Raw genomic sequence first — 21,760 nt, forward strand, 5'->3', positions numbered from 1 at the left:
GATAACTAAATATTGAATCATGCCCTGATTCGAGTTTACTGATAGCTGGGTTGACCCCTATCACAGGAGAGAACAGTAGAGAAATAAGGCTCGGTGCTTATTTGGTACTAACTCATTACTTGCTAATATAATGAATCTGTCCATCAAATGTTCCTTTTTTTAATAAGTGATAATTCGCTTCTTAAAATAACTGAGACAGTGTATTAGATTATGTGCAAAACCATTGCAAATAGCAAAAAGATCATTAAGTAAGTCTTACGTTCTATGGATTCAAGCCACCCCCATCCAGCTCGGTTTAAATAGTTTGGAAGAGGGAATGAGCCCATCTCACAAAAAAACAAAAATTGGAAAAGTACCTCTGTCTCCTAGGGGAAAAGAGCTGGGGGCCCTTACCTCCTTTGTTGCTCTACAGAGATCACTCTTTCTTCTTTGTTCTGGTGTGCAAAAGATTCTCAGCTGCCTCAGAAGAATGAAATTGGGATTAACTTAAAAACAGATTGCTGAAGAGGATAGGTACAGAAGTGATTCTGGGAGCAGTTCTGTGTAACAGCTGAGTTGTAGGAATTAACACTAGCTTTCCCCAAGTTGTAGACCAGCCCGGCGAGGGCTTTGACAAGCTAAATAGTATTCACACTAGCAGCAGTCACCTGTAATATTTGAGTTCTTACTTAGTGCTGGGCATTGTCTAGCCATATTACATACACTATCTTGTGTCATCTCCACAAAAATCCTATTATCTTACATCACCAGATAAGAGAGTTTGGAGGAGAGAAAGAGAAGAGTAAATGGAAGGGAAAAAAGTATATCAGGATGCTTTAAAATAAAGGTTAGATCAAGGTATAACTGACAATAATAAAGGTTCAAAAATTTTCCTAACTATATCTTTTTTTTTATTAATATATTATTAAAATACACTCCTATGAAGGTTTCACATGAAAAACAATGTGGTTACTACCTTAACCCATATTATCGAGTCCCCCCTTCCATACCCCATTGCAGTCACTGTCCATCAGTGAGTAAGATGCCACAGAGTTACTCTTTGCTTTCTCTGTGCTACACTGTCTTCACCATGATCCCCCCACACCATGTGTACTAATCATAATACCCCTCAGTCCCCTTATCCCGCCCTCACTCACCCCTCCACTTTGGTAAGGCTAGTCTTTTCGTGGAGTCTGTGAGTCTGCTGCTGTTATGTTCCTTCAGTTTTGCTTCATTGTTATACTCCACAAATGAGGGAAATCATTTGGCACTTCTCTTTCTCTGCCTGGCTTATTCCACTGAGCATAATATCCTCCAGCTCCATCCATGTTGTTGCAAATGGCAGGATTTCTTTCTTTCTTATGGCTGAATAGTATTCCTTTGTGTATATGTACCACATCTTCTTTATCCATTCATCTACTGATGGACACTTAAGCTGCTTCTATATCTTGGCTATTGTAAATAGTGCTGCGATAAACATAGGGGTGTATATGTCTTGTTGAATCTGAGAATTGTTTTCTTTGGGTAAATTCCTAGGAGTGGAGTTGCCGGGTCAAATGGTATTTCTATTTTTAGTTTTTTGAGTTACCTCCATATTGCTTTCCACAGTGGTTGGACTAGTTTACATTCCCACCAGCTGTATAGAAGGGTTGCCCTTTCTCCGCATCCTCCCCAGCATTTGTTGTTCCTAGTCTTTTCTATGTTGGCCATCCTAATTGGTGTGAGTTGATACCTCATTGTGGTTTTAATTTGCATTTTCCTGATAATTAGTGATGTGGAGCATCTTTTCATGTGTCTGTTGGCCATCTGAATTTCTTCTTTGGAGAAGTTACTGTTCAGATCCTCTGCCCATTTTTTAATAGGGTTATTTGCTTTTGGGATGTTGAGGCATGTGAGTTCTTTATATATTTTGGATGTTAACCGCTTGTCAGATATGTCATTTACAAATATGTTCTCCGATACTGTAGGAGACCTTTTTGTTCTGTTGATGGTGTCCTTTGCTGTACAGAAGCTGTTTAGTTTGATGTAGTCCCATGTGTTCATTTTTGCTTTTGTTTTCCTTGCTCGAGGAGATGCGTTCAGGAAAAAGTTGCTCATGTTTATATTCAAGAGATTTTTGCCTATGTTGTCTTCTAAGAGTTTTATGGTTTCATGACTTACATTCAGGTCTTTGATTCATTTTGAGTTTACTTTTGTGTATGTGATTAGACAATCCAGTTTCATTCTCTTATATGTAGCTGTCCAGTTTTGCCAACACCAGGTGTTGAAGAGGCTGTCATTCTCCTGTATGTCCATGGCTCCTTTATTGTATATTAATTGACCATATATGCTTGGGTTTATATCTGATCTCTCTAGTCTGTTCCATTGGTCAATGGGTCTGTTCTTGTGCCAGTACCAAATTGTCTTGATTATCATGGCTTTGTAGTAGAGCTTGAAGTCAGGGAGCGTAATCCCCCCAGATTTATTCTTCCTTCTCAGGATTGCTTTGAGTATTTGGAGTCTTTTATGGTTCCATATGCATTTTAGAACTGTTTGTTCTAGTTCATTGAAGAATGCTGTTGGTATTTTGATAGGGATTGCATTGAATCTGTAGATTGCTTTAGACAGAGTGGCCATTTTGACAATTCTTCCTATCCATGAGCACAGGATGTGTTTCCATTTATTGGTGACCTCTTTAATTTTTCTCACAAGAGTTTTGTAGTTTTCAGGGTATAGGTCTTTCACTTCCTTAGTTAGGTTTATTCATAGGTATTTTATTCTTTTTGATGCAATTGTGAATGGAATTGTTTTCCTGATTTCTCTTTTTGCTAGTTCATCATTAGTGTGTAGGAATGCAACATATTTCTGTGTATTAATTTTGTATCCTGCAACTTTGCTGAATTCAGTTATTAGATCTAGTAGTTTTTGGGTGGATTCTTTAGGGTTTTTTATGTACAATACCATGTCATCTGCAAACAGGCACAGTTTAACTTCTTCTTTACCAATCTGGATGCCTTTGATTTATTTGTGTTGTCTTATTGCCATGACAAGGACCTCCAAAACTATGTTGAATAAAAGTGGAGAGAATGGGCATCCTTGTCTTGTTCCGAATCTTATAGGAAAAGCTTTCAGCTTCTCACTGTTAAGTATGATGTTGATTGTGGGTTTGTCATATATAGCCTTTATTATGCTGAGGTACTTGCCCTCTATACCCATTTTGTTGAGAATTTTTATCATGAATGTATGTTGAATTTTGTTGAATGCATTTTTGGCATCTACGGAGATGATCATGTGGTTTTTGTCCTTTTTGTTGTTGTGGTGGATGATGTTGATGAATTTTCTAATATTGTACCATCCTTGCATCCCTGGAACAAGTCCTACTTGATTATGATGGATGATCTTTTTGATGTATTTTTGAATTCGGTTTGCTAATATTTTGTTGAGTATTTTTGCGTCTATGTTCATGAGGGATATTGGTCTGCAATTTTGTTTTTTTGTGGTGTCTTAGCCTGGTTTTGGTAGTAGAGTGATGCTGGCCTCGTAGAATGAGTTTGAGAGTATTCCCTTCTCTTCTACTTTTTGGAAAACTTTAAGGAGGATGGGTATTAGGTCTTCCCTAAATGTTTGATAAAATTCAGCAGTGAAACCATCTGGTCCAGGGATTTTGTTCTTACATAGTTTTTTGATTACCAATTCAATTTTGTTGCTGGTAATTGGTCTGTTCAGATTTTCTGTTTCTTCTGCCTTGGAAGGCTATATTTTCATAGAAAGCAGTCCATTTCTTCTAGGTTATCCAGTTTGTTAGCATATAATTTTTCATAGTATTCTCTAATAATTCTGTGTATTTCTGTGGTGTCCATCATGATTTTTCCTTTCTCATTTCTGATTCTGTTTATGTGTGTAGACTCTCTTTTTTTCTTGATAAGTCTGGCTAGGGGTTTATCTATTCTCTTTATTTTTTCAAATAACCAGCTCTTGCTTTCATTGATTCTTTCCATTGTTTTATTCTTCTTGGTTTTATTTATTTCTACTTTAATCTTTATTATGTTCCTCCTTCTACTGACTTTGGGCTTCATTTGTTCTTCTTTTTCTAGTTTCATTAATTGTGAGTGCAGACTGTTCGTATGGGATGGTTCTTCTTTCCTGAGGTAGGCCTGTATTGCAATATACTTCCATCTTAACATGGCCTTCACTGCATCCCACAGATTTAGCAGTGTTGAATTATTATTGTCATTTGTCTCCATATATTGCTTGATCTCTTTTTTTATTTGGTCATGGATCCATTGATTATTTAGGAGCATATTGTTAAGCCTCCATGTGTTTGTGGGCTTTTTAGTTTTCTTTGCACAATTTATTTCTAGTTTCATACCATTGTGGTATGAGAAGATAGTTGGTAGAATTTCAATATTTTTGAATTTACTGAGGCTCTTTTTGTGGTGTAATATATGATCTATTCTTGAAAATGTTCCATGTGCACTTGAGAAGAATGTGTATCCTGTTGTTTTTTGATGGAGTGTTCTGTAGATGTCAGTTAGGTCCATCTGTTCTAATGTTTTGTCAGTGCCTCCATCTCCTTAGCTATTTTCTCTCTGGTTGATCAGTCCTTTGGAGTGAGTGGTATATTGAAATCTCCTAAAATGAATGCATTGCAGTCTATTTCCCCCTTTAATTCTCTTAGTATTTGTTTCACATATGCAGGTGCTCCTATGTTGGGTGCATAGATATTTATAATGGTTATACCCTCTTGTTGGACTGACCCCTTTATTATTATGCCATGTCCTTCTTTGTCTCTTGTTACTTTTTTTGTTTTGAAGTCTATTCTGTCTGATACAAGTACTGTAACTCCTGCTTTTTTCTACCCATTAGTTTCATAAAATATCTTTTACCATCCCTTCACTTTCAGTCTGTGTATGTCTTTGGGTTTGAAGTGAGTCTCTTGTAGGCAGCATATAGACGGGTCTTGTTTTTTTATTCATTTAGTTACTCTAGGTCTTTTGATTGGTGCATCCATACCATTTACATTTAGGGTGATTATCAATAGGTGTGCACTTATTGCCTTTGCAGGCTTTAGATTTGTGCTTACCAAAGGTTAAGGGTAATTCCCTTACTATCTAACAGTCCAATTTAACTCACTTAGTATGCTATTAGAAACAGAATCTAAAGGTTCTTTTTTTTCTCTCTCCTTTTTCTTTCTCTTCCATTCTTTATATAGTAGGTATCATATTCTGTACTCTTTGTCCCTTGACTGTCCTTGTGGGTAGTTGATTTTGCCTCTGATTAGTAATTAATTGTTCTACTTTGCTGTGGTTTTATTTCCCCTGGTGACATCTATATAGCCTTAGGAATACTTCCATCTATAGTAGTCCCTCCAAAATACACTGTAGAGGTGTTTTGTGGGAGGTAAATTTTCTCAGCTTTTGCTTATCTGGAAACTTTAATCCCTCTTTCAAATGTAAATGATAATCTTGCTGGATAGAGTATTCTTGGTTGGAGGCCCTTCTGTTGCTTTGCATTAAATACATCATGCCTCTCCTTTCTGGCCTGTAAGGTTTCTGCTGAGAAGTCTGATGATAGCCTGATGGGCTTTCCTTTGTATGTGATCTTTTTTCTCTCTCTGACTGCTTTTAATATTCTGTTCTTTTCCTTGATCTTTGCCATTTTAATTATTGTATGTCTTGGTGTTGTCTTCCTTGGGTCCCTTGTGTTGAGAGATCTGTGCACTTCCATGGCCTGAGAGACTATCTCCTTCCCTAGACTGGGGAAGTTTTCAGTAATTACCTCCTCAAAGACACTTTCTACCCCTTTTTTTCTCTCTTCTTCTTCTGGTACCCCTGTAATGCGAATATTGTTCCATTTGGATTAGTCACACAGTTTTGTAAATATTCTTTCATTCTTAGCGATCCTTTTTTCTCTCTGTGCCTCAGTTTCTTTGTATTCCTCTTCTCTAATTTCTATTCCATTTACTGTCTCTTCTACTACATCTAATCTACTTTTAAATCCCTCCATTTTATGTTTCATTTCAGATATGATGTTTCTCAATGATTGAATCTCTGTCCTAAATTCATCCCTGAGTTCTTGAATATTTTTCTGTACCTCCGTGAGCATATTTATGATTTTTATTTTGAACTCTCCTTCAGGAAGATTGATGAGTTCAGTTTCACTTGGCCCTTTTTCTGGTGTTTGTGGGATTTTTGTTTGAACCAGTTTCCTTTGACATTTTGTATTTGTATGTGGCACCCTGTAGTGCCCAGAAACCCTACTCTATGGATCTGCTAAGCCCCTGAAGTGATGTCAGGGATGACAGGGGAGTGATGCTTGTGCCTGATGGGAGAAAAGAGCTATTTTCTGCTTCCTGACCACTGTGCTGTCTCCCGTGCCAGAACCAGTGGGCTGAGCACACAGATGTAAGCCTCTGTGCTTTGTGTTTGTAGCTGCCATAGGTGGGACCTCCCTCTGGTCAGCCTGATGCAGGGCAGGAACTGCTGGTTTGTGAGCTAGTGACGGCAGGCCAGGAAGAAGGTGCAGCAGGCTGCGTATCATGGTGAGGGGCTTCAGAGATGAGTGGCCAGCCAGGGGAATGGAGCACCTGAAGCTCCTGAAAGTTCCCAACTTGCTGGGCAGAGTGTGCCCGGACAATTTTGTGCACCTTTCCTTTCTCCTGAGCAGCAAGCTCTTTGCAATCCTTGACCCTTTAGCAGCCCTCTCACTGTTAGGAAGTCTCTTAGACTGCCCTCCTTTCTTTTGTCCCAGAGCAGTCAGCTGTGGATCCCTGTTTTCCCCAAACAGCTGGAATCTCAGTCTCTCCAATCTCCATAGCCCCATGCAATGTAGGTTCATGCTCTGAAAGCAGATCTCCAGGGCTGTGTGTTCATCAGTCCTAGGCTACCACCTCCTCCCCACTCCATTTCTCTTCCTCCCGCTGGTGAGCTGGGGTGGGGGAAGGGCTTGGGTCCTGCCAGATCAAGGCTTTGGTACATTACCCTGTTTCGTGAGGTCTTCTCTTTTCTCCAGGTGTATGCAATCTGTTGCAGCCTTGTTTCCTGTTGCTCTTTTAGAATTAGTTGTATTAACTACATTTTTGTATTATATGTGGTTTTGGGAGGAGTTCTCTATCTCACCTTTCATGCTGCCATCTTTAATCTCCTAACTATCTTGTTTCCTTTAAGTATCTATGAAAGAATTATATTCTCTTTTGATATTATTAATAAACTCAATTTTTTGTGACATATTTATGATTTGTACCTAATTGCTGAAACACTCTAGCCATGACACATTACTGCCATCAGGATAGGGGCAGTGTACCCAATTTACACAATTATAGTTTGGAACTATTCCAGCAAGAACAGACTGACAACGTTCATTAGGAAACTGGCAACTCTTATCCCTGATCAGACCTAGAGAAGAGTTTTGTTTGAAAACAAAGCATTTTAAAGATTGGATTAGGAGTGCATAATTTAAAACATGGAGGAATTTCTATCTGTTTCTAAAAAATGTTGGAAAATTTGGCAACAGTGGGTTTATTTTCCTGTGTGACTTCAACCTGCTAGGGTTGAGTGGCAAGTGTCCACTTCATCTGAGACAGATGTTCTCCAGTTTACCACTGTCCCGTCTCTGGGCCATTTCACCTGTCTGGCTCCTTCCTGCTTTAATTTAATTAACCCTGTTCTCTGGCAGATATTGAAAGTAACTACATTGGCAGCAATACCAACCAGTCAGAAAACAGGTGTCATTCATAAAACAAACAACTCATACTGGCTGGATTTAGGGGCACTCACTGAATATCATCTCTACCTGTTTTACATCACAAAGAAACAAAGTCACATCTTTTGTCACCCAACTAGTGAGAGATTATGAGTGAGAGCACTGCTCTTTTGGTGCTCATTTCTTTATATGTGATTTCCATTGGCAGCCTTCATTATCTGTTACTTTTTCATTCTCCACTTACATATCATGGAAAAGTCAGGAGTGTTTCAGGACTTCCTCAACATGCCTTTCTAGAATAAGAAAGAGTTTATGCTTAAAATATATAGTAAAAGAGTTCCATTTGTTAATATGTACAAGAATCGACATGTATCACATTTAATTTTTTTAGGGTATTTGCATAGGCCTTAAAGATTTGGCATGATTTGGTAAATGGAAAACCTAAATCCAGCTTACTATTTGCTGTATGTGGATTTGTAGAGAAGTCACCTAGTTTGTCTTTTCCCCACCAGAAACATGGAAACTTACCACTTAAAATAACTTGATTGGAGGTTGACGTTTTCAGCCTAGAGTCCCAACGCTAGTAAATGGGTGAGTCTGGAGTTTTTAATCTCATGCATACTCTGCAGCCAATGTGTATGGAATGATGCACCATAGAAAGGGCACAGGACTTGGTCCTGGAACCAGCTTTCAAAAATGTATAACAATTTACAGATATATTCCCCTTAAAGTTCAGAAGTAACATTTTTTGATGACTTGAATAAATCAATTCCCAGCACCTTTTGTATATACACCTTCTACATAAACTCAAAGCATTTGGCTGACTTTTCTATTCAACTATCAAATAGAAGAGTGGTGGCAGGTAAAACATTTTCTCTTTTTTTTTATCTTGGTATCATTAATATACACTTAGATGAGCAACATTGTGGTTACTAGATTCCCCCATTATCAAGTCCCCACCACATACCCCATTACAGTCACTGTCCATCAGCATAGTAAGATGCTATAGAATCGCTACTTGTCTTCTCTGTACTATACTGCCTTCCCAATTCCCCCCACTACATTATGTGTGCTAATCATAATGCCCATTTTTCCACCTATCCCTCCCTTCCCACCCATCCTCCCCAGTCCCTTTCCCTTTGGTAACTGTTAGTCCATTCTTGGGTTCTGTGAGTCTGCTGCTGTTTTGTTCTTTCTGTTTTAGCTTTGTTCTTATACTCCACAGATGAGTGAAATCATTTGATACTTGTCTTTCTCCACCTGGCTTATTTCACTGAGCATAATATCCTCTAGCTCCATCCATGTTGTAGGTGAAACATTTTCTATGACTTCACTATTTTATGTGGTTTATAAGGTAACCATACCAAATTCTTCAATTTTGTCCATGTGTGCTACTCATTTAGCAAACTCTACCTTTAGAGTTTATGATCACATCATCATACACTGCACCATCTGGTTCACTTTTCATTTTTGGATATTTCTGTGTTACTGTTTGGAAAGGCAGCATCTTACTTATACTGGTTCTCACTTATTTTTGCCTGTGGTAACTATTGTGCAAGTTCATGACTATTGGGTAGAAATAAAGATCAGACCTGCTCTTCTGAGGCATGTGATAAACTAATTTTTGCATATACAAATCTATTTCTTTGAGCTTGCCTAGGAGCAAGGTTTGAAAAGAACTATTACAGCTGCTGTACAAAATGATTTTCTCTGCACAACTGAAATCTTGTCCTATTGTAGTCAGAGAATCAGATGTGATATTATTTTATACATGATAAGGATGTGAAAAAACTCAGGTTTTTGAGTCAAAATTTGGTTCAACTCCTTGCATTGTGATGCTGAGAAATAAATCAACTTCTCTAGGACTTAGTTTTCTCAGTTTCAGCATTTGTATAACAATAATCATGATGATGATGATGATGATGCCTTTTAGGATTCTTCAACATAATGTACACCCAGTAGTACTGGTTACATAGCACATGTTCAGTGAATGTTATTTCTCATTCCTTCTCCTTACTCAAGTGTTCTTATTAATAGGCAACTTGAGTTTAGAGTGGTACTCAGGCTCTTCTGCTTGAGAACTTCCTTGGGACATTTGACTTATTCTTGAGGGTGACTCCTGCATGATCTTCCAGCTATTCTTCACCTCTGAACTCTCTGTCAGGGGGTCTAAGCTGAGCTTTCCCAGAGCTCATTCTACTGAACAGCAAATGAGCCTCAGAAATGCTCTTTGACAAAAAAATGTCATGGTCAAATAAGTTTGAGAAATATCTTGTTCCCCTATTGCAGCTTCACTGTGTATATATAAAAACGGGAGGTGGGGGAGAGCTGAATAGATTGTTTCTTTTCCCCCTCAAGTAGCCAGTATTTTTGAATACTGCTCTGTGTTGATTCATATAATCTTATCTCAATGTATAGTTTACATCCTGAGTTCAAGTTTCATTACCCTTTTAATGCAGCCAAAGACCTGCTTATTAATCTGCTGATTGTAGGTGCATTGGAGGTAGTGATTATTTTTTTTCTCTCTCTTTGGAAGTGGTTAGAGAAGTGCTGAGCACATAAACAGATGATGCATAACTACTTATTATAACAACCTATGATTGAGAAATGATAGTACTTACATTTAATCAAACCCTTACTGCAAACCAACTTTTGTTCCAGGCATTTAGCATCAGTATTATAAAGGGTAAATGTGGAAATATAAACAAAGAAGTAGATTTGGACCCATTTTACAGATGATGAAACATGAGGCTCTCCAGAACTCTGACTTGTCAGAAGTCCTAGACTAGTAAGTGGGGGAACCTGAATTTGAATTCACCTAGATTTGTCTAACTTGAAGCTGATACTCTTCCCATTAATCAGTGCACCATTAATGGGGAGAATATTGGATCTAGAATAGGAGGTCTAGACTGTGGTCTTGGGTTTGGGACAGTAAACAATATAAACTTCAGACAATGCTTTGGGTTCAGTTTCCTAATTTCTAAAATGAAGGGCCACACCATACAATCTCTAATAGCATCTTTGAATTTTATTATTGGCCCCACCATACTCAGATTGAATTCCCCAGTCCCCTTAATCCACAACATTGTTCATTCAGCTTTAGGATTATCAAACTCAAATCTCTAAATCCCTGTATTTACACCTCCACTTTTTCCTTTTAGTTTCTTCTGGAGGTTCCCCGTCCTGAGCCTGGGGGTCTCTTCTCAGCTCTGATTGCCTCTGTGGCACAGTGTGTTCGAGTTTTCAGTAATACTTTGCATACTAGCCTTCTAGTGCTTTTCAGATGCCGGACTCAGTGAAGGGATGCAGCTCTTAATATGGTAAATGAAACTATCTATATAGGATGATCAGTTTTTTTATGACAGGAGGGAAGCTGAGCATGGGATGGATAGGACTTCTTTGGCTCTCTACTTCCTCGATTTTGAAAGTAGGGGAAAAAAATGCATGTTGTTTGTCTGCCTTTTGAGGAATTCTGGATAATTTAACAGTATTGTTTTTGATCAGCACTTTAAACAGTTTGCAAGTAGATGCCATGGAAATGACAGATTGTTTTATCTATTTTTAACTAATGTTCTTTGGGTTGTGCAGTAGAAGAAAAGAACTGGCCAACAGTGACATTTCCTTTACGGGAACCTTTTCCATTTACCCATTCATCATATGCATAGTCCTTAATTGAAGGGAAACTTTGCTGAGCGATGGCCTCTGGCAGGCCTCTACCCATTGTGCAATGGAGTCACATTTCTAATATGGTAAATCCAACAGTGGAATGATCCAGGGACTGATGCCAAACTAGAAATAAACTTACATATTGTACCTTCTTGCCCCCAAGAGAACCAGATGGTATGTTGGCCTCTATTAAGAGAAACTTGTAGACTTCCCTACTTTTCTCTCTCCAGCCCGCCCCACTGGTCCATTTCTAATAGTTTACACATTGCTGTTGAAACACAGTTGAGTACACTTGAAATGATACAGCTAAGTTTATAAAGACACATAAATCCTGAGCCTTTTCCATTTGTTATGTTCTTTGTTATCAACACAATATATTTTAAACTATTAGTTCCTGGACAATACTGTAAGTGAAAGGGAGTGATTTATAGACTGATAAACAGACCTTTCACAAATATGAAATATGATTTCATTAAACCTCATGGTATTCCCCTAAGTGCTGATATTAGTATAATTCATTACTGAGATGCCAAACAAGAAGACAAAACTTAAAATATTGAGAAATATTTCAATTTGTTGTTTCATTGTGGGTTTATAATTCAATGTTATGACTTTAGTAGATTTGCTGGCTTATTGGTGTTGAGATGCCTTTTAGGCCGCTGGCTACCTAGTAGACCCCAGATAGATTTCGAGTTGAGGTGTGATAGAAAACACCAAGCAATTAAATCCTAGCTGACTTGGCATCCCAGGGGCCCTTTGTCTCAGCCTTCAAGATACTGTTTTGCCCCAGGTAATCCAGTTGTTAAGTCAAGCTGTGCTCCCCAATAGAGGGAAGCTGGTTGTACAATGAAGGATATGTACATTACAAATTTGTATCATTGAGACTGATGCTAGTTTTGCCTGCCTCCTGCATGTACCACCAGCTCCAATCATGACCACTGAGTCTTAAACTCAACACGAGTCACTCAGGTGGACCAAGACAATTTTTTTCTTTTTTCAGTAATTTTTGACTTAAGGTGACAGGCTGATGTTGGAAGAAGTGTCTTTTTGAATGCTGGTCTTTGCTTTTTTGACTCTTCACGAGATAGAAGGAAGTAAGGTTTCTTAGAGCCGAAGAGGAGAGCTTCCTTCTCCCCAGACCTGTCCTGCCTCACTCAATTAATTCTGTGAGTTTTGGACAATCCTGTACCATAGGGTGGATAACAGGTTCTTCAGCTATAAAGTGGGAGTATAGGACTAGGTGGTCCAAATTTCCTTTCGGCTCTGAAGTTCTATTACTTTTGGCCTGGGGATAGTGGGCTCACATGGTTACCTGAACTCAATCCCAAAGTCTTTGAGGCCCCATTTTACCACTTTACCTACTATAGGGCTAGACAACTAACCGAAACGTAATGAATAGTTGTTGAGTGATCTGGCTGGACATGACTAGAAAATCTTTTGTGACTCACAGTATTTTGATAGAGTGCTATTTTGGAGGTAACATTAGGAGAGCCACAGGATTCTTAAGTTACTGATGCCATCAAACACAATCCAGAGAAGTTCGTTTGGTCAGCACAGCGTCATTTAAAAATCATCTTTGAAGAATTTTGAGTATGTATGTCCTAACTTGCCACAACACTGCTCCACATGCCATTTTGTCTTATATCTGCACTTCTTTGCTGGTTCATGTTGATATGTTGATTCCCTGGTCTATAGATATCTGAACTGGTGACCACTGGTGTGGAGCATAGAAAGGCTGAGTAAGAATGTCCTCATCTGCTTTCTCCGTGGTCTCATGAGTACCAAGAAAAGTCCCTTGAGCTTTTAGACCTTTGTGGACTTTTGCATTTCTTACCCTTTTATCCTTCCTTCCTCCTCTCCTCCTTTCTTCTTGTCCTTTCCTTAGAGGACTATTGATGGGATAGTGTTAGTGAGGGCAGCAGGTGCAAGAATGAAAGATAAGCTATCAGTGCAAAAAATGGAGAACCATCTGTGTTCTAGGACATTGTTAGGAAGGGATAGGAAGAAATTTATTTGATTTTTAGAGTTTAAGTACCCTTAGTTTTCTGACTTAATTGGAAATGATTATAATCATAGTTATTGAACATGAAGTGCCAACTTATAATCAATTGAGACTCAGAGAAGTAAAGTGCTATCCTGAGTTTTCACAACTGGTTAGTGTGATGGCAGGACTTACAAACCAGGTCTGTTTGGTTACTAAGTGCTCCATTTCTACTGTGAACTTGTCAACTTATTTGACTCACTTTCTCTAGTATAATGGTTTTTAAAATTTTTCATTTTCCCTCTTCCCGTCATCCTATGGCAAAGACCTCTACAGATCATTCCTTATTCTTAACCTATACAAGCTCCTCATAGGATGAAAAACCGTTGGAGCATTTCTGAGGTTGGGAAAGACACAAATAACAACAGAGCCCTCTTTTTTCACTGGTTCCAGAAACAATAAGCTGTTCAGTTTTTCCTACCTAAGTATAGAAGGGAGCAGGTGGAAGATCTCTCTCTCCAATTTCATTTCTTGTAGCTGATCCTGAGCCCAGTTGGAGGAAGAGCCTCTAGAATTTGTCACTGTGATCTTGATATTTGTCTGTGTTCTTCTTGGAGATTTGAAACATGAGCCTCAGATAAATCAATTTCTGAGACCATATATTAAGTAAGAAAATACTGGGGCAAAACTTCTATGCATCTTGCCAGCTACTTCATTGATTTCTGCAATTTGAACATAGGGGTTCCTCAGTTGTTCTCAAACCTTATTTTTTCCAACAGAGCTCTTAAGACCCAGCGTTACTAACCCCATGAACACATGGGTGATGTGGCTGTTCCCTATGCTGTCACCTGTTTTTAGGATGTACCCATTTGTGGTAAACGGCAACTGTTGCCTCTTCTGACACTTTAAGCCTCATGGGGACTTTTGAATCCATAGTGTGAATTTTTGTGTGTTTGTATGTACACACATACCCGTGTGTGTACTTTGACCACTTCACTGTAACTTACTCTGCTTTGCTCTGTGTCCTGGTGTAGGACCAACAACACTAAGAGCTGGTATGTAGTAAACATTTACTATGTGCCGGTCTCTATGAGGACTGAATGAGTTACTATGCCAGCCCTGTAAGGTGGCACTCATAGCCTCTATACTGAACTGCCTCTGGAAGTTCTTAGAACTTGAAGCTCCTTGCCTAGAGTATTCATGACCTGACCTTACTTCTGAGCTGGTCCTTGCCTTGGATCTCTCCTTGGGTAGAATACCTGTCCTTAAGAGTAATGGACCTCAGAAAGTCCATCTGAAGAATGAACCTGTATAATAAAGTCAACAAAAGTAACCATTTGTTGGGTGAAATGCAACAGCTCTTGGCAGGACAGCTAAGTAGAAACACAGATGTGGAGTCTTTTTTGATTTTGAATCCTGTCTCCCCTACCTACTAGATGTGTGATCTTGAAGAAGTTACTTAAACCTTTCCGAGCTTCAGATTCTCATCTGAAAAGTGATTGTGATGACACTGTAACTTAGTTGATAGGATGCTGATTCCAGTTGTTGTGATAGGCACTGGAGGTACAATGGCACATGGTAGATGACCAATAAATAACAACTATTGTATTTGTTCTGAGGAGCAGCATGTTTAGTTTAAGTCAATGGCTGTTGAAGTGTAATTTTCGGTATAAAGTTTTTTCAATAGAAACCATATGCCTATTTAAAATAAAAACATTCTGTAATTAATGTTTTATTTAATGTTCCAAAGAGCATTGCTTTTAGTATTTTTGTTATTAAATGTGAAGCTCATTTCCATTACCTCCTGTTAATGTAAATATTACAGCTGCCGTGATTTTGTGAAAGAAACATCTCTGAATATATGTAGCACAGATTTGGAGGACCCTCAGTAAAATGTTGCCTTTTAAGATTGTTTTTGCTATAATCTTCCTAAAATATAATTTCATATATATAACATTATTTTTTATAGTTTATATTTTTTATGATCAATAAATACTAACTGAGCACCTGTCAGATATGAGATGTGCCAGGGAAAAAAGCTCATTTAATAATGATAACAATAGTAGCTAACACTTAGTGGATATTAATATATGCCATATGCTCTAATTAGCACATCCCCTGGGATAGTTATCTTCTTTAATCCTGACATAGATTCTCTACTCAGGATTTACTCTTGAGCTAGGAAAATAGAATTTATACCATACAGACTAAGAAAGAGCAGACAGCATATAAATTATGTACCTTATATTACCCACAGACTGATGAAGGGAAAGACCATGTGAGTGTTAACATCTTTAAATTCGCTACTATTATTGGAAATTTACAAACTTCAGATCTTAGATCTCAACTAAGAATGATCAAATCTCAGATTTTCTTTTTTGCTATAAATGAGGCAATATCTTTATTTTTTTCTAGAAACTGTTGAAAGTGTCTTGGTAGCACATCTCTGCTTATTTTTTTTCTAATATTCTATGTGGCTTGACCCCTTTGTGTTGCAAATAGATATAATACGCATCTTTTAAAGTACTGAAAAAGGCATATTGCATGTGGGTCTTTGTGATAGGTAATCTGGATATTTTACAAATATCTTGAAGCCATTCCCCCATTTTACCACTGGAGGTCAGCCTGACCCTTTTTCTCTTACTAATGCTCCAGTCATATTTTTGACTGAAGCAGCTTTACAGTTCAGAACTTAGCTTTTAAACACATGAAAAATAAAATCACTGAGTTTGCTCATGGAACAACATACACAGTTATGTGTGTAGGTCTATACTTAACAGGCCTGATGCTTCATGTATTTACAGAAGCAACACATGGTGTGTTTATGTCTGTAAAATACATGCACATTCTGTGTGACAAAAGACAGAACCACCAAAGGACAATGTGAGGTTGATCATTTGTGTATTAAGAAAGGAATCATTGAAAATGAAGAAGGTCCTATAATTCATTCATTCACTATAGATTAAGTGCCTACTGGGTGGTGGGTATAGTATTAGTTACTGGAGGGAACAGAACAGACATGATCCCTACTTTCTGGGCGCTTATAATCCAGTCAGAGAGATAGCTATTGATAAAATAATCACTCAATAAATATGAAGAGTGCTGTGGAGAAAAATACAGTATAAGAAGCTATGATAGGATATAATTTAGATTGAGGGCTCAGGAAAGTTTATGTTTAAGAAGTGACATCTAAGCAGAGGCCCAAAGGGTGAAGAAAAGCTTTGCTGTTTGACCAGAGTGCAGTGACAGACAGGAGAAAGGCTGGGAATGAAGCTTGGGAGTAGTACTTCTCAAATTTTTTAAACTGTATCCTCGAGTAAGAAATGAATCAAAACCCAAATTACAGTTTGTGTATATGTGAAAAGTAAATTCTGTTTGATAGAACTATTATTCAATGTGGTCTATTCAACTCTTATTTTAAAAAATGCTGGTGAGAAGCACATATTGACTTGTGATCCTACTAATGGATTATGGACCAGGCTTTGAAAAACACTGCCAAGGAGGAGGGCAAGAGGTCATATTCTGGAAGGACCTTGTTGGTCTTTTTAAGGTTTTCCAATTTCATCCTCAGAACAGCAAGAACTTACTAATTGTGAGCAGAAGAGTACATGACATGAAAAGATTTGTGTTTTCCAAAGACCCTTGCACCCCACTGCTGTTGTGGGGGATAGGCAGGGGTGAGCCTGAGTGGGAGCAGAGAGGACAGTTGGGAAGTATTGCCATCCTGCAGGTAGGAGGTGATAGTGACCTGGGCAAGAGACCATGCTCTCTGACAGTAAGCACTGACTTTCTACCAGAGCTGATGGTGGCTTCTACTTCAACTGGATAACACCTACCATTGTTGCTTATCTGTAAATGTTTGCACAGCTTGTTTCTCCTTGGATACCTAGACCACTACTTGAACATGGTAAGTACACAATAAATATTTTTTGAATGAATAAATGAATAGGGAGAATATGCCAGCAGTATACTATCTTTCTGAGCATGAAATGAAAAAGCTTGCTCTTGGCATCTGCCTGCCCTTCTCTCATCATAACTGAATATGTGTACACCACCAGGACAAGTACTTCTCTCTACAAATAGATGACCATTTTTCCTACTGTCTCAAAAAGATGTTGTGGCTATCTATATAATACAGTTCTGTCTATTAATACCATATATGGCATGACTCCTATCTGCTGCAAATAGATATAATGTACATAATTCAAAGTTTTAAGAAAACAGTAATATTTTTTCAAATTTGGATGTGGTTTATAAGTTGAACCATATAAAACTGTTGATATTTGACCTATTTTGGCTTGTGAAACAACATTTCAAGTGGCTTAATCTAATATAGTCACACCAAAAGGCAAGGAGGTGAACATGTGCTGGAATCATCTTCTTTTAGATGGACCCTACTCTGAAATGTTCACTGGTGCCTCAAGCAGGGATTGAGAGACCACTGAAAATGTCATGAGGTGTGCCCATAGGATAACAGTGCATGGTTTCCCTGGTAACTTTTTTCAAATTAGAATTAAGACCTCTCATGACTATTGTGTCCCATGTAACTTACATAATAATCTTGGTAAGCAATTTTCCAGCCTTAAGGCAATCTGTGAAAAATAAAATTATTGAAAACTGCTTATACAACTTAAATTAGTATTCCCTGGTCTGGTAAACAGTCTAAATGTATAATTGATCTTTCTAAAGGAGCCCAAATTCATGTTTTACTCCATAAAAATGCAAACATGTGATCCACTATTGATCATTTTGGTTTCTGTACTATAGGTCTTTATACAATTATGTGTATTTTTGTTTCCTTTTAGACTGTTGACAGTAAAACTTTCATTTCTGGAATTAGAAGTTACAGGAATATTATATTATGGTATAGATGTATACACAGAAAAATGATTAGAAGAGTAGGAAAGGAAGTAAATTAAACATCTAAGTTACATTTATTGAATGTCTTTTTGTTAAATAAATGTCTCACTGAGCATTTCCTTTACTTCTCCCACAGATACGTATTTTTCTTTAGGTAAATGAAGTTTGAAAACTAAGATATAGTCTGCCATTAATTAATAAATAACCTGGTGGGGGAGGTCTTTTGATTTAAAAAAAAATTCCCAATTAGTCTTGCAGGAAATTTATGAATGCTAAATCTGATCTTTCTTTTCCTACTTCAAACTCATATTATAATTCTCAACCACATCATCTTCTAACCCTCTTAACTAGTGAAAATCTGTCATTGTTCTCATGTAGAAAAGGGTCTTAATTTTTGATATTTTACTTTCAGCACACAAAACTACATTGATTCCAATGTTGATGAATATAATACAGTATCATCATTTTTCTGTGGAATTCCAACATTTCCGAGTAGTGGCTCAACCTTGAAGCTTATTTGTCAGAAACAAATGGAAACTCCTTTCCTCTTGCCATAAAACAATGGTAGATGGGCCCAAAACTGAGGAGGGGAGAAAACAAGATTGCATTACAAATCTGGCAACATCAGCCACACTAGTAAAATCAAATCCAATGTTGTTTTATGACTCTGAATTTATGTGAGTGCCCAGGATCAAAGGGCTCCAATCCCACTGGACTATAAGGTCCATAGTTCATGGCAAAAACTCATCAAAAAGAACATTTTAGTCATTTAAGCTTTTCATTTTAATCAGCCACAGCAATAAAAGAACCTTTAGGTGTCCAAAAACATTTTGCAAGATCAAGAGGTTGTTCTCTCGCTCATAGAAGCTGCTTTCTTATTGGATCCATATAATGCCTGTGGCCTTAGCGTGTCAAAGGGCCACTGCCTCCACATTGTTTGCCCTTGTGGGATGGTTTCTTTTGATTCTTCTGTGTATTATGTGATAATAAATTATGGTGTCTGACGGAAGGGCCATAAAATTTTCACACAATCTATCAAGCTATTTTAGCCATTTAAAGTTTGGTTTCTGACAGCAAGCCAGGTACTTTGTAATGGTTAGACAGAAACAGAGTCTACTGCCGGCATCTTGACAAGCATCTAGAGACAGCTCTGCATAGGAGCAAGAACATGAGGCTTGAGAGTCAGAAGACCTAGGCTTGGAGTCATAGCTGACACTTCCTATGACTGTGGTTTTGGACAGGCCATAAAATGGGGTTTCTACCTTCACCACAGAGTTGTTCAGATTACAGAGGCTAACAGTTGTGAAGTTACTATCCAGTGATAAGAACATATATGCTCCAGGCCTGGATTATGTGTGGATCCAACCTGAACAGTTGTGCACTTTCAACAGGACACCTGAGTAGGTAAAGGGGGAAAGTTGGCCAGACAGGAGCAAATTTATAAGATAGTGTTCTAGCGAAGAGGATGAAATCAGGGACCCAGGAAGGTGCTATTAGATCTGGGGGAAAAAGTTGGGCATTGCTTTTAAGACAGGAAGGAAATAAAAAAGAATGACTGCCTTTGTCAATAGACTATTAACACCTTTATTTCTTTGCTTCATGTTTAACTTTGGCTTCCCTGCATAGGAAAAAAATTCGAGGCACCTAATATTTTCCTACCCAGTCTTTTGATCTCCTCTATCACGTCTTCTGCATTTGTTATTCTCATTTTGGCATGAGCCTTACCGCATTTCTAGTAATAAAGTTAGCTATCCTTTATTTTAAAATTCCTTCCCTTGACAGTACAGTTTCTTTGAGTTTCCACCCCTCTGGTCACTGGCAAAGTTGTCAAGCATTAGCTATGGATAGCTGATTCTCCTACCACTACCTTCTGTTACCTCTGTCCTGAAACAGCTAAGACCACCAAAGAAGTAATTACCAAGTGCAGTTGGTTCCCTGTTAGTCTGCATTGGCCTTGATTCTAGCTCAGGTGTCAGTGTTGAAATCCTCCATCCCATCCCTGACATTTGGGACACTGAATTCTCCTGATTTCCCTCCTTCTCTAGTGTGCTTCTCTGTTTTCTTTGCTGCCCCCTCAGTCCTGCCTCTGCAGCACTCCTAAATGTGACCCTCCAAAAGGTGGCTTTTAGTTATGACCTTTTATGTGTATCTCAAAGATTTTGTTGACTACTGCAAAAATTTATCTCTATGTAAAGGCTTTTCAGGGATATTTATTTGGATTCAAATGTTTTCCTGAGTTCTAGTTCCAGGAACTTTCTAGTTTTTGCTGGAAAAAGCTACACTGGGAGATGTTCTTAGTATCTCAAACTTAAAATTTCTAAAGCCAGAGCATCAAAACTTCTTATAATCCCAGGTTTGAAAGGAGTTACCTACTTGTCTCCTTCTGACTTTCCCCCAATCAGTATAAAAACAACCAAAACAGTCTCTTTTTAGCTACCCTATGTACTTAAGTTTCAACTGTTCTCCTAAAAGTCCAGGCCAACAGTCTCAGATACATCTCTGGGAATTCCATACTTTCAGCTTCTGCATCTGGCCAGTTGTCAAGTTATGCTAATTTTAGCTCCATAGTCCCTTACATATACCTGTTCTTTGGCACCCTGCTGCTTTCATCCTAACTTAGGCCTTTATTGTGTATTACCTATATTCAAGCCATGTTGTAAATTATTTATTGTTGTTCCTCTCTCATACACCTTTAGTGGCTCATTATTGCCTGTCAACTTAAGTTCAAAGTCCTTAGCATGGTATTTAAGAACTTCTAAAATCAGATTCAAACTCATAACTCTAGTTTTCTCCATATTTTTCACCACTTTGCCTTTTTCTTTCCCTTGGATTGCTCACAATGTGTCGTTCTGTCTTTGCAAATCCTTTATAGCCTGCAAGCGTTCCTCATCATTCATGAAACCATCTCTGATTTCCCAAGGCTTCCTCTGCTGAAACCTTAGGCTCTTTAACCTTGACTTAGACACTTAGCAAGACTCTTTCTCATAATCATGAAAGTGGAGGTGCTGCCCTTTCTACCATCCCCAGTGCTGAGCACAAGGTGGGAGTAAACCATCAATACATAGCAAACATTTGAAACTCCTACCATAGCAATAAACACGTTAATGCACAAGTTAACTACTGGTTGGTTTCCCTTTGTCTTTCTCTGTAATGGATACTGGGTTTAAAACAAAGTGATTTTACAGGCAGTATCTTTCAGATTTAGAGACATGGAAAACTCTACTAGGAAAACTATGTCTCCAAAGTTTTTTAAAGATATTTTTGATCGTTTATAATTTTCTATGGAAGAATGTTGTTTATTGTTTCTCATCCTCTTGATCCACATTCTTTTAAAAACAGATATCACATGGTTAGTCAGCTTATGGTGAATGATCATTTGTATTAATTTAGGTGAAAGCAAAGCATGGACTCATTTGAATTTGTGATAATTTAGAAACCCTTTCATTTTGTAGATGAGGAACTGAAGGCCGAAGGAGCTGATCTGAGAATCAAGCTTTTCTTCTTCAGTCTTTCTAAGGACTTGCTCCCAATAAGACAGGGTTCTTTATAGCTAAGGAAATTGACTGTGCACTGAGATTCACCTTGTGTTTACTC

The 21,760-nt window shown here is 38.1% G+C and overlaps 1 protein-coding gene across 2 annotated transcripts in view; it reads left to right on the top strand.

Annotated features, from left to right (window-relative positions):
- Positions 1-21,760, top strand: part of FMN1 (formin 1) — a 368,992-nt gene that overhangs the window by 126,544 nt on the left and 220,688 nt on the right. The window lies entirely within an intron of this gene.

Source organism: Manis pentadactyla, chromosome 11 (genome assembly GCF_030020395.1).
Source record: "Manis pentadactyla isolate mManPen7 chromosome 11, mManPen7.hap1, whole genome shotgun sequence".
Lineage (NCBI taxonomy): Eukaryota > Metazoa > Chordata > Mammalia > Pholidota > Manidae > Manis > Manis pentadactyla.